The sequence below is a fragment of the Mirounga leonina genome, unplaced genomic scaffold (genome assembly GCF_011800145.1).
Source record: "Mirounga leonina isolate KUSES-001 unplaced genomic scaffold, KU_Mleo_1.0 Mir_129, whole genome shotgun sequence".
Lineage (NCBI taxonomy): Eukaryota > Metazoa > Chordata > Mammalia > Carnivora > Phocidae > Mirounga > Mirounga leonina.
The window spans coordinates 55,930,616-55,945,009 of NW_023270323.1; the positions used below are offsets into that span (position 1 = coordinate 55,930,616).

The 14,394-nt window shown below is 36.4% G+C and overlaps 1 pseudogene; it reads right to left on the reverse strand.

The window, feature by feature from the left end:
• Positions 1 to 4,132: 4,132 nt before the first annotated feature.
• Positions 4,133 to 5,627, reverse strand: LOC118010267 (annotated as a pseudogene).
• Between the last annotated feature and the right edge of the window lie 8,767 nt (positions 5,628 to 14,394).

The window sequence follows — 14,394 nt, forward strand, 5'->3', positions numbered from 1 at the left end:
TGGGGATAAAGAACATAGATATGATGTAGAATGTGTTAGTGTTTTAGTTTTTGAGTTGAATGATGAATTAGAAAGAGTTTATAATATTAAAGATTTAAAAATACAAAAAGAGAAAGCTATCCACAAACCAATAATGATAATATATTTAAAAATTTAAAAACACAGGTCATGAAAATTCAATTGTAATGCCTTAAAGATCCAACATCCAACAAAGATGAGAGAGAGAGAAACAGAGAAGAAATTAAAACATGGAGCATTAGTATTGTGCTGGTTGAGAGGTTGGCAAATTCTTAGAGGCCAGATCCTTAATCATGAAAGAGTTATGTGGGTCTTTAGTTATGTATGAATGGATAGATTAATGGATTTATAAATTAAGGTTTGCTTTGAATTCTCTTTTTTAGATTGGGGATGGAGGGGGATGGTGGGGGAAGAGTGAAATGAAGAAGTTTGTTTTTCTTTAAGATTACTCCCACTACAGTGTGAAAAAATCTTTGGAAAGAGACAATAGAGGATATGTACCTACCATTTAAGAAGCTATAGAAGAGTCCAAAGTAGATTTGATAGTACGTGATGTAGTGTAGTAGTTGTGCAAATGGGGAGAATTAAGCTGATTACATATAAAGATATGTAAAATATATTTACAATAGATAAAATTTATAAACTAACTGAATATGGACATTGAGGGTGAAAAGATGTCAAGAAAGACTATTAAACTTCTGGTATCTGCAAAATTAAATACTTGGTAATGCTATTAAAACACTGTATGAGAGCTAGATTTAGGTAGTAGTTTACTTATTCAACAATTTAGTCAACATTTACTAAATATTGATTTGTGAGTCATCATTGTTCTAGGTACCAAGATACTAATGTAAACCAGATCTCCAAATTTCCTGCTTTCATAGAGTTCCCACTTTACTGAAAAGAGCCAGGTCACAAAGAAACATGCAAGCAGATAAGTAAGGTAATTTAAATTCCCTGTTATATAGAAGAAATAAAACAACATGATGAAATAGGGAGTGAGGGGGGAGGCTAGGAAGCTATTTTAAACAGGAGATTCACAGATTTCTCTGAGAATGACACTTCAGCAGAGACCAGAATAGTAACATCATGAGTTTTGGGTTTAGATAATGTTCTCCTTGAGGTATCTTTGGGATATCCAAGTAAAGATGAGAATGATCCAGTAAAGAACACAGAAAAGCAGTCATGTGAGAGGAGCTCTACAGCCCCTGTAGAAGAGATCAAGGAGGGGGTTAATCTTTCACATCCCATAATATCTATGTTTAATTTGTATACCTTTTTCTCCTTTCTTTCTGCTTCTCTAAGATAAGGTTGTGAAATTTGGTAAATATAAATACAAAATGCCCCGTTAAATTTGGATTTCACCTAAATATGGATTATGTAGTATGTATACCCATGCACTGTTTGGGACATACTTGTACATAAAATATTTAATAGTTATCTGAAATTCTAATTTAATGGGTATCCTGTATTTTTCTGGTAACCCTGTTCCAAGAAGCACTTAGCTTTCCTAACTCCCTTCTTCCCTCCTCCTTTCTCTCTCATCTTTCCCTTCATCTTCCCTTTCCTTCCTCTTCTCTTTCCTTTCTACTTCCAAAATTTTCCACTGGAGTCTTTAAAATCCTCAATTCTTCACGGAATAGAGCAGAGTGGTTCTGCCCCTTCTTGTCTTTTCTAGTATATGCTCAGCTCTCCTTACCAGGCTATGGATTAGAACAAAAACCAGCCAAGAAGAGACTCACCTTAGAAGTCAGTTGGAGTCTAAGATATATTTACATATGTGTAGGCACAGGTCCCAGTAAACTGTCAGTAGATAGAACACAGAACTCTTATCTGTCTCATCTATATTCCCTTTATTAGATTATAGAAGGCAACCGAAATTATTTTTTAAATGATAAAAGCAGGAAATTTGCTGAAGTTATATAATATGTTACCAACAATATTTATGTAGTAGCGTCTGTTTTCTCATCTTTAAAATGAGAGGGTTTAGTAATAATGGTAGTAATAATAACAATAACAGCTAATATATTGGCTAATTTCTACTTTTGAGGTATCGTATTAAACACTTAACATGTATTAACCTAAAAGTTCCTTTCACCTTTAACAATGTGTGGTTCATTGATCTCAGCACAATCTCAGATGTGACAGAGCCTAACTGAGGAGAACTTAGAGATGCATTTAGGTTCATGGATGCCATTAAAAATGTGATACAATTAAACTTATTGAATGCCAGGCAAAAAGAGGTTTAAAGTTACCATGATTGGGGCACCTGACTGGCTCAGCCAGTAGAGTGTGCAACTCTCTTTTTCTTTTTTTCTTTATTTAACAGTTTTATTCTTAGAATAAAAACCTTGCTTTAATATTGTAAGGTGCACTGTAGGTATGCCATGCTGCCAGTTATTATTGGGGCACCAAATGCCTTAGTCAGTGACCCAGAGGGCTTGGAAAACACGTGAATTCATACTTTCAGAGCACGTAGAACTGGTATTTACAGCTTTTCTTGAAACTGGCCCGGGACATCTCAAACAGTCTACATAGGTATTACCATAGCACTTGCTTTGATGTTCCAAATGCTTCGGAAATGTGTTCAATATCATGATTTGTGGGTCCTCCAAAAGGTTTTGTTGTTAACATGCAAGCAAACACTATTAAGCAACATTATCTAAACTACGGCTGCCAAGTACTGGACCTTAAACGAAACCAAATTACAAAGCATTTCCTTGTAGAGCTATACAAAAGATATAAAATTAAAATTAAAAATATCAACCATCTTTAAATATTCCAATTCTCCTACAGTGCAGTTTTCCACATCTTTATCACTATTGAATACTCTAAGGAGAAAGTTAACAAAAATCAAAATAGATAAAAATATTTAAATCTTTGGATCCCTTTATCCCATGGCCTTCATAAAAACACAAAAGTGGCCGATTTTTTTTTCCACTATAGCTTAAAATATCAAAAAGATTTACTAGTGATTTATAATTAGCAATGAACTCTATTACCGAATCATTTGTGGGCCATGGGCCCAAGGACAAGTGTTAGGATATCTTATAGGTTGCCAAAATAATTTCTAGCACTCTGAATCCTCTTGAAATATAATGGAATGAATCAAGGTATCACGACAAAATTCCAGGCATATCAGGAAGAACAGGTTAATCGATGCCCAGTTTTATTGTCTTAAAAAAGAGGAAGATGTTTATTTGAAAATACAGCTAAGTATATTCTTATCTATGATTATTTACATTCATATACTGAAAATATTTATTATTTGGACAAATCCTGTGATTTGCCATTTGTTATAAAATGAAGTTCTTACAATGAGTATGAGTAATTTATCCTTTTCAGATAATGGAAGAATGTATCAAATCTTCATTTATGTGCCAAACATTAAAAAAAAAAGTCAAAATCAAAAATCTCAAGCCTGGAAAGCTATGAAAAAAAGACCCACCACCCACAGCTCTGCTCCTCAGCACATCAACTTCTGCAAGGACACAGTATGTTTGCTGACTTTAAAATGTTTATTCTTTAAAATATTAGTTGCTTTTTATACAGCCATACAAAGTTCTCAATGTTTCTTTGGCAACGGAATACAATGGAATTTTACTACTATATAAAAAAGTTACCTTTGCCTAAGAAACAGTATTTACTGTGTGTACATAGTTGACTGACAAAATTCCCTACCATCCAGCATCCTAATTAATTGACAAAATAAGCTACCTCAAAAGGGATATTACAGGATTTCCAAAAAGAAAGAAAGAGAGAAAAATATAGACACACGCGTGCATGCGCACGCACACACACACACATACACACATAACCTTCTGTGGCTCAAAACACAGTATCATGGCCCTATCTGCAGGCAATTTGCAATAATTGCCAAATACAATTTAGTGATAAGAGAAATCATTTCAGTGATGAAAAAATACTTATAAGTCCCACTGAAGTACTGCTGTAGTTTAACTATACATAAGAAATTACTTAACCTTCTGCTATTCCAAATATATTAAATGCTCATTTTTTAAGATGAGCCTTCTCCCCCCAAAAGTAACTACATTCTATCTTTGAAATTAAGCAGAAAAACAAACAAACAAACAAACAAAAACTCAGTGCTGGTGACAAATATACAGCAAATTCACTTCTTCATTCTTCTCAAAGACTGAAGCCAATTCTCAGGACCATGAAGAGCTAGAAATTCACCTATTTTCAAAGACTTGTTTGTACACTATGCAGCAACTTTGTTGTCTTTCCTGTATTCAAAATCTGCTAACTCCCTGCCCCCATGACCTCCTCTGAGTCCACCACGAAATCCTTGAGGGATTGTGAAGGAACCACCTCTGCCACCACCACGCCCTCAGCCACCATGGAAACCAAGACCTCCTCTGCTTCTGTACCCACCACAGCCATGGTTTGGATGAAGTGGGATTCCAAATGTTTCGGCATTTAATCTTCTTTCTTCAGCCCAGGTTGGTCTCCGTTCTCTATTATCATCACAAGAAATATTATCAAAGAAGGATTTGGTTTTGTCATAATAGCAATTAGGGCCAAGTGGATATTCTTCATCTGCATTTCCTTCACTGTTTTGGGTATCAACTCCTGAGTCTCCTTTATCTTCACCATTTACAGGCTTCTCCTGCTTCTCAAGTTTATCTTCTTTCAATTTAAGTTCATTATGAAATTATCTATTTTCTCCTTGTTAAAGTGTGCATTTGCACTTTCAAAGTCAAAGTCTTTCTCAAATTTCATTGGACTATCTCATCGAATACCAAATCGTCCCCTGCCACCTCGATGACCCCCACGCCCTCTCCTTGGAGCTGAAGGAGCACCTGGAACTATTTGTTTGTTACTATAATTTTTGGGTTGCTCATTTTCTGGTCTTGAACCTTTGTGTACTTCAGCTCGCCTGTGCTCTTGATTCTCTATTGCTTTTTGGCTGGTAGATGGTAAAGGCCTGGTTGATACAGGGCTCTGTCTCCCAACAGGTGCTGGAGCAGGTAAGTGAGCAGAGGTGGTCTGTACTGCTTGTTCCATGGTAGGGCTTTTTCTCAAAGGGTCTAACTGAGGGCTTGAACGACCTTGAGATAATTGTGTTTTTAGCAATCTTGCATCTGTGTAAAGGCAGAATCAACTGCAGTACTTTGGGATAGGCTACCACTGTTTGATGTTTCTGTTCCAAACGATGTCAAAGAGCTTCCAGCAGCACCGACAGCACCAAACTGCTGCCCGACTCATGAACTTGGACTAAACTGACTCTATGTCCACATCCTGCCAAAAGGTCCATAGGAAGCCCCTGACTGGAATGAAGAAGTAGATGAGCCTAGTGAAGACTGAACGATAGCTGGGTCCTGGGGCAAAGAACATTGTGGTTTTGGTGGCTCACAAACAGTGAGGTCTTTAATATCAGTCCCACGGAATATGATGTATTCAAAGACTTCATCTATAGGTGGTATTGGACGATCTGTTGGTCTGTCTTCTGTACCAAAGGACCGAACTTTGGCAAGGGCTACGGTGGAGTTCTCGGTGTCGATGGTGTGGAGGATGCCCTCCTAACTGATCTCCGCCTTGGAGATAAGGCTGATCTTGCTGCCGATGTAAGGGGTGCCCCGGCTCATGGCGCCGCTGCCACTGCCCTTGGGGCCGCTCGCAGAGAGGCCGATCCCACGCCGCTGTCGCCGCTCTGCCAGCCCGCTCGCTCCCACGTGCCTACAGCAGCCGCGTCACACCCAACGTGGTGGTGGCGCCCGCTCCGCTACCCTCCCCCAGCCTCCCGCCTCAAGCCTCATGTGCAACTCTTGATCTCAGGGTTGTGAGTTCAAGCCCCACATTGGGTGTAGAGATTAGTTAAAATAAAATGAAAAATAAAATAAAATAAATAAAATCTTTACAAAATAAAATAAAGTTACCATGATCATCATAAAGTCAAGAGACATTACTGAGAAAATTCTTAGCCGTTTATATTATTTTCTCAGTTAATTCCCAAACTGGTTGAGGAAAGCTTCTACAGTGTGTCATACCTTGGCAATTCTTCTCTGTGAGAGTCATTCACAGACCTAACATTTCCCTTCGTGTGACTACAAGGTGCATGGTTGGTTGCATGAAACCACATGTTATGCAGATGTGGGAAAAATATGTTATTAATGGTGTTAGTAAGAAACGTACTTTATTTTTTTTCATACTTTAGAATTTAAAAACATTTCTTCTATGCAGTTTATTGGGCTTTACAAATATTTCATTAAGCTATATTACCCCTGCTGTCAGCGGGAGGTGATTATGTTGCAAATATTACAATAGTTAGCTATTGAAAGACTATTCAGATAAGAAAAGAACACTGTAATACACAGCATGTACAGTTAAGAGAATGAGGAATTAAATATAGCCACTTACATTAAAAGGCAATCATAAAAGCCATATTGGCATTAGAGTAATTTGAAATGATATGAAGGAAATCCCTTTTTGTCTGTCCCTCAAGACAAACCAGTGCACAATGGAACCACAAGCACCTATGTGCAGAGTGTCACAGGTGTATTGGAAGAGCCATGCAATTTATCTCTAGCATGATCTAAAAAGTTCACCTTACTCACACCTACCTTGCAAAAGAATCTCAAGTATGTGAAGCCCATTCTGTATAGGAATACCTTATGAAAATAACTTTTGTGGAAGTCTCTTAGGTAGCTTTTTCTGCATACAAACCACTTCAAGTTTTAGTAGCTTATAATGTCAAGCATCCATGAGCTCATGGTTTGTAAGTTGGCTGGGTGTTTTTTCTGGTATGATAACACAGTTTGGATGTTCAGCATTGCTCATGCATGCACCCGCTGTCAACTGCAGACAGCCTGGGGTCTCTGGCTTGCCTCTTGCATGTGTCTGGGCTTCCGCGGTGACAGCATTATTTTTCTTCATGTGGTCTCCAGTCTTGGGGATGTCAGCTTACAGTTGTTCCCTTGGCAGCAGCAGGGTTCTCAGGGGCAACAAAAGTAGAGAAATCTTCTTGAGGGCCAGGCTTGGAACTAGGATAGCACCTACCTCATTGCATTGTGCAAGCAGTTCAAGAGGCCTGACCAGATACAACATCTGGGGGAAAAGGATCTACCTTTTGACTAGAGGGGCTGCAATACTCACACTGTAAAGGTTTGAGTCTATGTAAAGGAAGAATTGATGGCCATTTTAAAAATCTTCCCCAGTGGTAGAGTGCACATGTGTCATGATTTGGGCACCCAACCACTTTTATTTATTTATTCTATTTTATTTATTTATTTATTTATTTATTTATTCATTTTTAATATTTTATGTACTTATTTGAGAGAGAGAGAGTGAGAGAGAGAGCATGAGCTGGGGTGTGACAGGGCAGAAGGGGAGCGGGGGAGGGATAAGCAGACTTCACACTGAGCAGGGAGTCTGACCCAGGCTCATCCCAGGACTCTGGGATCATGACCTGAATCAAAGGCAGATGCTTAACCAACTCAGCCACTCAGGAGCCCTGACACCCAACCACTTTTAATCAGAAGTCCTTTGTTTGAGAAATTTACCACTTTATCAGTACTACTTTCAGGAAAAATAAAAACCAAAACCCAGAACTGGAATACTTGCTTTCCCAACTTCCTTTCAACTTACTCTTGTGATAGAGGGATCTGACCCTGTCATGTGACCTAGACTTAACGAATCAGATGCACCTTTGTGAGATTTTAGATTTGGGGAAGGGAAGGCACTATGAACAACTCATTTTCTGGCAAGGGAGTAGAACACAGTAGAGAAACAGGTGACAGTGCTCCCAGTGGTGGCCTCCCTTGTGATGCGCATGACCTCTGCATGTGTCATATGCAGTGAGGTCTCTGTGGTGTGTCCCAGGGCAGCACAGGTTCTGGCCGCTCAGCCTCTAAGCTAAATTCCCTGGTCCTCCCAGAGAGCTGGCGAATTACTATTATTAAATGAAGTCCTTAAATTAGCCAGAGCTGCTTCTATGGGTTAAAAACTAAGAGTCCCAACTGGTACAGTAGGGACACAGTAGATTTCCTCATTTTTAAAATGGAAATGATAATATCCGTGGAGAAATGATCTGTTCATAGTCAGTACTTGATAAATGATAACTTCTATTATTTATCATTTTCTAAACATTCTATGAAACAAAATTCCACATCCTTTCTCAATAACTAGCAGCACCAAACAACACTGGTGAGTTTCATTTTACTTTATTCTTAAGGCTCACAATTAATTTCTTTTAGTAGTCCAAATAGTTCAACTATCTGATTTTTACTTTTCCCTTACTTTTCTAAGCAGAAAAAAGCAAATCTGCATGGCATAGAAGAAAGATCTTTGAAAAGGAGAATAGGAGGTAAAGGTCTGAGCTCACACCTATCACATACAAGATATACGTAAGTCTCTTATCTACTTGGCTCCTACTGCATTCATACAGGTGGGAAAGTGACTGCCTTGTTTAACTCAAGGATTATTCTAAGATTCATATGAAACATTATAAGCATAAAGGCTTTGAAACTATAAAGTGCTACGTAAACATAAGAGATTAGTTTTTTAAAAAGGAATTTCTCAATCTCCCCACCTGTGGTATAAACAGATACAAATTTTAAAAATTTTAATATATTTTCAAAATTTATCTGCATTCTGAGCCTCTCTAACATCTGTTTATATGTGTTCTCAATCCAGATTTAATTTAGATTGGTCTTTTCATATTTTGGATTGAAATCCTTGATGGTAAAATTCTGTAAAGTAAATGTTGCTTACACCACTAGAAGAAAGTTTTCTTCCAAGCCTAATTTCAGAAGAAATACCACTTTTCTTTCCACTGCCTGGCACACTGACCTGAACGAAGTAGGTCATAAATTAATTTAAAGTGATGATGACTACTAATAATAAGACTGAATAATGTAGTAAGTTTGCTATAGAATACAAAACACTTCATGTTTCTGGCATACCATATGTTTTTTTTAAGTTTATGCTAAGGGCTTTCCCTTTAGAATTTTGCCCTAAATCTTATTCCTAAATTTATATACAGTATGATCCCTTTGTCCCTTTCTCAGAGGATTTGTGCAGACTACTTTATATGTCTTTTTTTTATTTCCAACACTCCAAACTTATTATTTTCTTTTAGATGCTACATGGGGGAAAAATCACCTAAGCAATGAACAAAGGCATTAATAATTATACAAAGCTGACAACAAAAAGAGCAATGGAATTATGTAGTATAACGAAAATTGAATTTAAGAACTGATTACATAAAAGAATACTACCAATTATAAGAAACATGCAAACATACTGTAATGCATAAAACCACAAAAAGGAAATACAGAAACAATGGTAAGCCATTCATCAAAAGTGACACCTTAACTTAAGTAAAGGGCAAGTGAGAATTTAGGTAAATTTCATCTTCTTCCAATTACTTTATTTCAAGTTTAGTTCACTTCTCAAGAATGCTAAATTTTCTGTTTCTTTCTTGTATTTATCTTCTGATAATGATTCAATTTTTTGTGCTAACTCTTTTGTCCATGAAATGTACCAACTTCTTATTATCATTTTAGAAACTGGCCCCCCATTAACCTTAAATGAATCATCAATCAGGTAATACCAATCTCTGCACCAATATTTAAAATCCTTCAGTAGCCTCTCATATTTCTTTAAAAAAAATCAACTCCTTAGGAGAATTTCCAGTGCTTATGTGAGCTCTCCTTGCCCACTTTTATCTTCATAATCTATACTATTCAGTTTGTCAACTTCACTAACCACAATGACCTTTCTTCTGCTCCCCCTCAAATGCCAAGACCTTACGTGATCTGACTCTTATGTACCTCTCTAACATGATTTCCTTCTGTTCTCTACCATACTCATTATTTTCCAGCCACAGAGACTTCCATTCTGGTTCATGACCACGTGAAGACATTCCTCACTTCTCAGGGCCTGAGGCTTATTATTCTCTTGGTCCCTGAAACCCTCTTTCCCCTTATCTCATTGTAGGACCATTGGAGAAACTCCAAGGCTTCTTCTTGAACTCCAAGTCTCAACTCAAGTATCAGACACCCAAAGAGCCTTTTCTTTACCACTGTATCTAAATTGCATTTCCTAGCAATCTCTATTATATAACTGATTATTTACTCATAAGTAAAAGTGTCTTGTTTACTTGTTTTACTATGTCCCCTGAGGAAGTAGTAATCTCCTTGCAAGCAGTGAGTATGTTGTGATTATGATTATTACACTCCCAAAGCCTGCAGCAGGGCCAGCACAATAAATATTTCTTGAACTAACTAATGAATCTATTGCTATCCTTTGTGAATTAATATTGTTTCTCTTTTACTGAAATCTTATATTTTCTCTAAGATAGTTGACTTATTATATCACCAAACAAAGATTTTTATAATATGTCTATTTATTTTGATTACCAAAACTCTATAAGTAACCGAGTGGTTTTTTCCTACTTTTAGATGTTAGCTACATAGCATTTATCTTGACATATTTACTGTCTTAATGTGCTGGATATTATTTCTATTTTCTGAGAACCAACTTCATCCCCAAACTCTTCTGTGCTCTCCATTACAGGATGTGGCAGCCCCAGAACTGTATTTCCCAGAATCACTTGCATGCAGAGTTACAGACTCAAGTCCACTAATGAGAAGAACTTACATGTGAATTATAAGGCGAAAGAGTATCAAAGGCTAATATTGTTCCTATAATAGCAACAAGCATCTTGTGGTCTTCAGCAGATACCGGACACAGGTTTTCCAGTACTCGTGGTGCTGCATGCAACCCAAATCATCTATGATGGTTTCTGCCATTTCTTGTACTTCTTTATTAGAAACAGTAGCTCCGATTTTGTGCCCTCAAGCTGTCCAATCTATGTGTATATATGTGTTTCTGAGTGAATTTTAAAGCTTCTCATTCCTTTTATCAACTCTTTCTCTTTTAAATACCTACAGACTTCTGTATTTTTCTGAGCCAACCAAACTTAGTATGATCCCCTACAAATGAATTTTAAAGTATACTGATTGATTTAGTGACCAAATGTACAGAAAATAGTTGACAATTCTGTGTACTGACATTTTTGTGAGAGGGTATTAAAATACTCCCAATTTTCGGGGGCCTGGGTGGCACAGTCATCAAGCGTCTGCCTTCGGCTCAGGTCATGATCCCAGGGTCCTGGGATCAAGTCCCGCATCGGGCTCCCTGGTTGGCAGGAAGCCTGCTTCTCCCTCTCCCACTCCCCCTGCTTGTATTTCTGCTTTCGCTATCTCTCTCTCTGTCAAATAAATAAAATCTTTAAAAAAATAAAAATAAAATACTCCCAAATTTCAAAGACTAAATGGAGAAAGTATTGAATCTTTGAGATGAGAGGTAGACTAGTGGTGTGCAAAAGAGAAGGAAGGAAGGAAGGAAGGAAGGAAGGAAGGAAGGAAGGAAGGAAGGAAGGAAGGAAGGGAATTATAGCTCAAAAGATGAGTGGGAAAATCACAAAGAAGATAAAATGGAGCAGAGCTGACCCTACTTAACTCATATCATCAAACAAAGTTAATTTCCTTCCTTCAGCCGGAAAGATATCACAGTCCAAATAGATTGCAATCGAAGTTCTCCATATTGTGCAATACCTTGACCTAGAAGAGACAGAATGTGTGATAAAATGGCCAAGTTCAGAGTGCTTGTGAAATAAAATAGACATACTCAATAGCCAAGTGGGCCATATGGAGTAAATTTCAGGTTTAAATGCCATTTTTTTGCGTCATTTTGGTCACTGCAAGTTCTGGTTTGCATCCAAATATTCATGTAAAGATGGGCCAAAATGACTGATTCAAATAAAAAGCTAACCCATCATAAAGAGTGGATGAAATCTACTCTCATATTTGTGGCTTAAAATTTATATGGTGTGTGAAATGATTTCTTTTAAAATCAAGATCTTTATAACTGACTTACGAGTGTATCTATAATATAAAAGTATATTATTTTATATGTTTGTTTATTTATATACTTAGGTCTATCCTACTAGTGCATATGCTCAATGAAAGCAAGGTATTTCTTGTCTGTTTGTTTGCTTTCCCTCTGCTATTTCACAATCATCTAGAAAAGTGCCAGTATTTGTTGACTAAATGAAGAAATGAATTAGAGAATATAACTGCTTAAAATATGACTAAGGGTTAGTAGAAGTATTAAAATATTCAACTCTATAGGCTAAGTGTCTTCGTATGGAATTATTACCTTCAGCAGTTGTCAAACTTTGGTCTCAAGACCCTTTACACTAATAAAAATTATTGAAAAAATGCAAGTGACTTTAACTCATGTAGGGCATAATGCTGTATTAGAAATTACCACTAAAATTTTAAATATATATTAATTTATGTTAAAATAACAATAATAAACTTATTACATTAAACACAAATAGCAAAGTTTTTGAAAAATAGCTATTTTTCAAAATTAAAAAATTAGCGAGAAAAACATTGTTTTACAACTTTGCAAAATTCTTTGACATCTGATTCAATGCAAAGCAGTGGAATTCTCTTATCTGTGTCTGCTTTTCATGTATTACAATATGTTGTTTTCATTAAAGTATGTAGAGAACCCAAAAAGGTTCATACAAAGAGTTGGAAAAGAAACGGGTGTTTTAATTGCCTTTCAGAAAATTGCTGATATTCATCTTTTATACTATATCAAAACTCGTGAAATGCTGACTTCTTTAAAGTTCATTTGCAATATGGAATCTGAAACAATGTAAATAAACTTTTCATACTCTGTTATATTGAAATCCCATGGACTTACCAAGCACTGTGAAAGTATGTTTTTACCCTTGCATGATTTTGTGATATTATGCACTGGTCATTTAGAAGGCATTGGTTCACTGAGTGATTAAAATACTATAAATGATTATACATTTCATTTTATAATATAAAAATATTATTTATAAATACCACCTCCCATCTCATCAGAAATGTTCTTAAGAATGGAGAAGTTGTCAAACCCATAGAGGTGTTCAAGTTTTCCAAAATTCTAATTTTCATTCTGAACATTCACATTTTAGTATTGGCAAATCCACTTACAGTCATTTGACATGAAGTGACAGACTCACATCATTTAATTTTGAGAAAATGTTTGTCAAATACCCAATTCTAAATGAAATAATCTGTCAGTCATTCTTTCAAATACAAATGATATTCCATGAAAATAACAACAAGCACCTACTGCTTCAGCTACAATTCAAATGATTGCCATTGATTTTCAGTGATTGCCTGGGGATAATTGTCATACTTTGGTATGCAACAGAAATGTTTTATGCAAATTTTCCATTTTGTCACACCAAATATTACAAAGATTTAATAAAACTAATAGTTGTTACTGCTTCATCATGCTTTCTCCTGAGTGTGGAACTGAAAAATACAATGGTAACTAGTGCAGTTGGTGCCACTGCCTTGACTGATGCTAAGGTGCCAGAGGTTTTACCCCGGTTGATTTTTACATATGGCAAAATTATCAATAGAGGAGGGGAAATACAAATGTTTTAGTATCATTATGATCCAGTAGACCTCATGAAAGGGTTTCAGGGACCCCTTTACAAACATTCTAACATGGAAGTAGCAATCTGAATTAATTTGCTGGGCTGCCATAACAAAATACCACAGACTGGATGGCTAAAACAACAGAAATTTCTTGGCTCACAGTTCCGAAAGCCAGAAGTCCAAGATCAAGGTATCAGCAGGTTTGGTTTCAGCTGAAGCCTCTCTCTTTGGCTGGCAGATGGTTGCCTTCTTTCTGTGTCCTCACATGACCTTTTCCCTATGTGTAGACATCATAGGTATCTCACCTATGTCCCAATCTCCTCTTTTCGTAAGGACACCAATCTGATTGGGTTCAATCCAACCCATATGACGTCCCTTAACCTCTTCAAAGGCCTATCTCCACATACAGTCACATTCTGAAGTATTGGGGTTTAGAACTTTAGCATTTGAGTTTTGGGGGACACAATTTAGTATGTAACAATGTTCTTATCACTTCAGTATCACCCAGATTTAAAATGTTCTGGAATACTTTCATTCAGAAATCTCTATCTCTATCTATATATGTATCCATATATGCTGATTTATTTAAAATAATTCTACAAAGACCCTATAGATAACATGTCCTTTAAAGTAGAATATTAAAAATATAATAATAAAGTAGAATCTTATATAAATGTTATTCATCTTGGTCATTCCCTTTTAATTTTATTATTTATTTATTTATTTATTTATTTATTTATTTATTTATTTATTTTGGGGATGGTAGTTCTATTTCTTTCTTTCTTTCTTCCTTCCTTCCTTCCTTCCTTCCTTCCTTCCTTCCTTCCTTCCTTCCTTCCTTCCTTCCTTCCTTCTTTCTTTCTTTCTTTCTTTCTTTCTTTCTTTCTTTCTTTCTTTC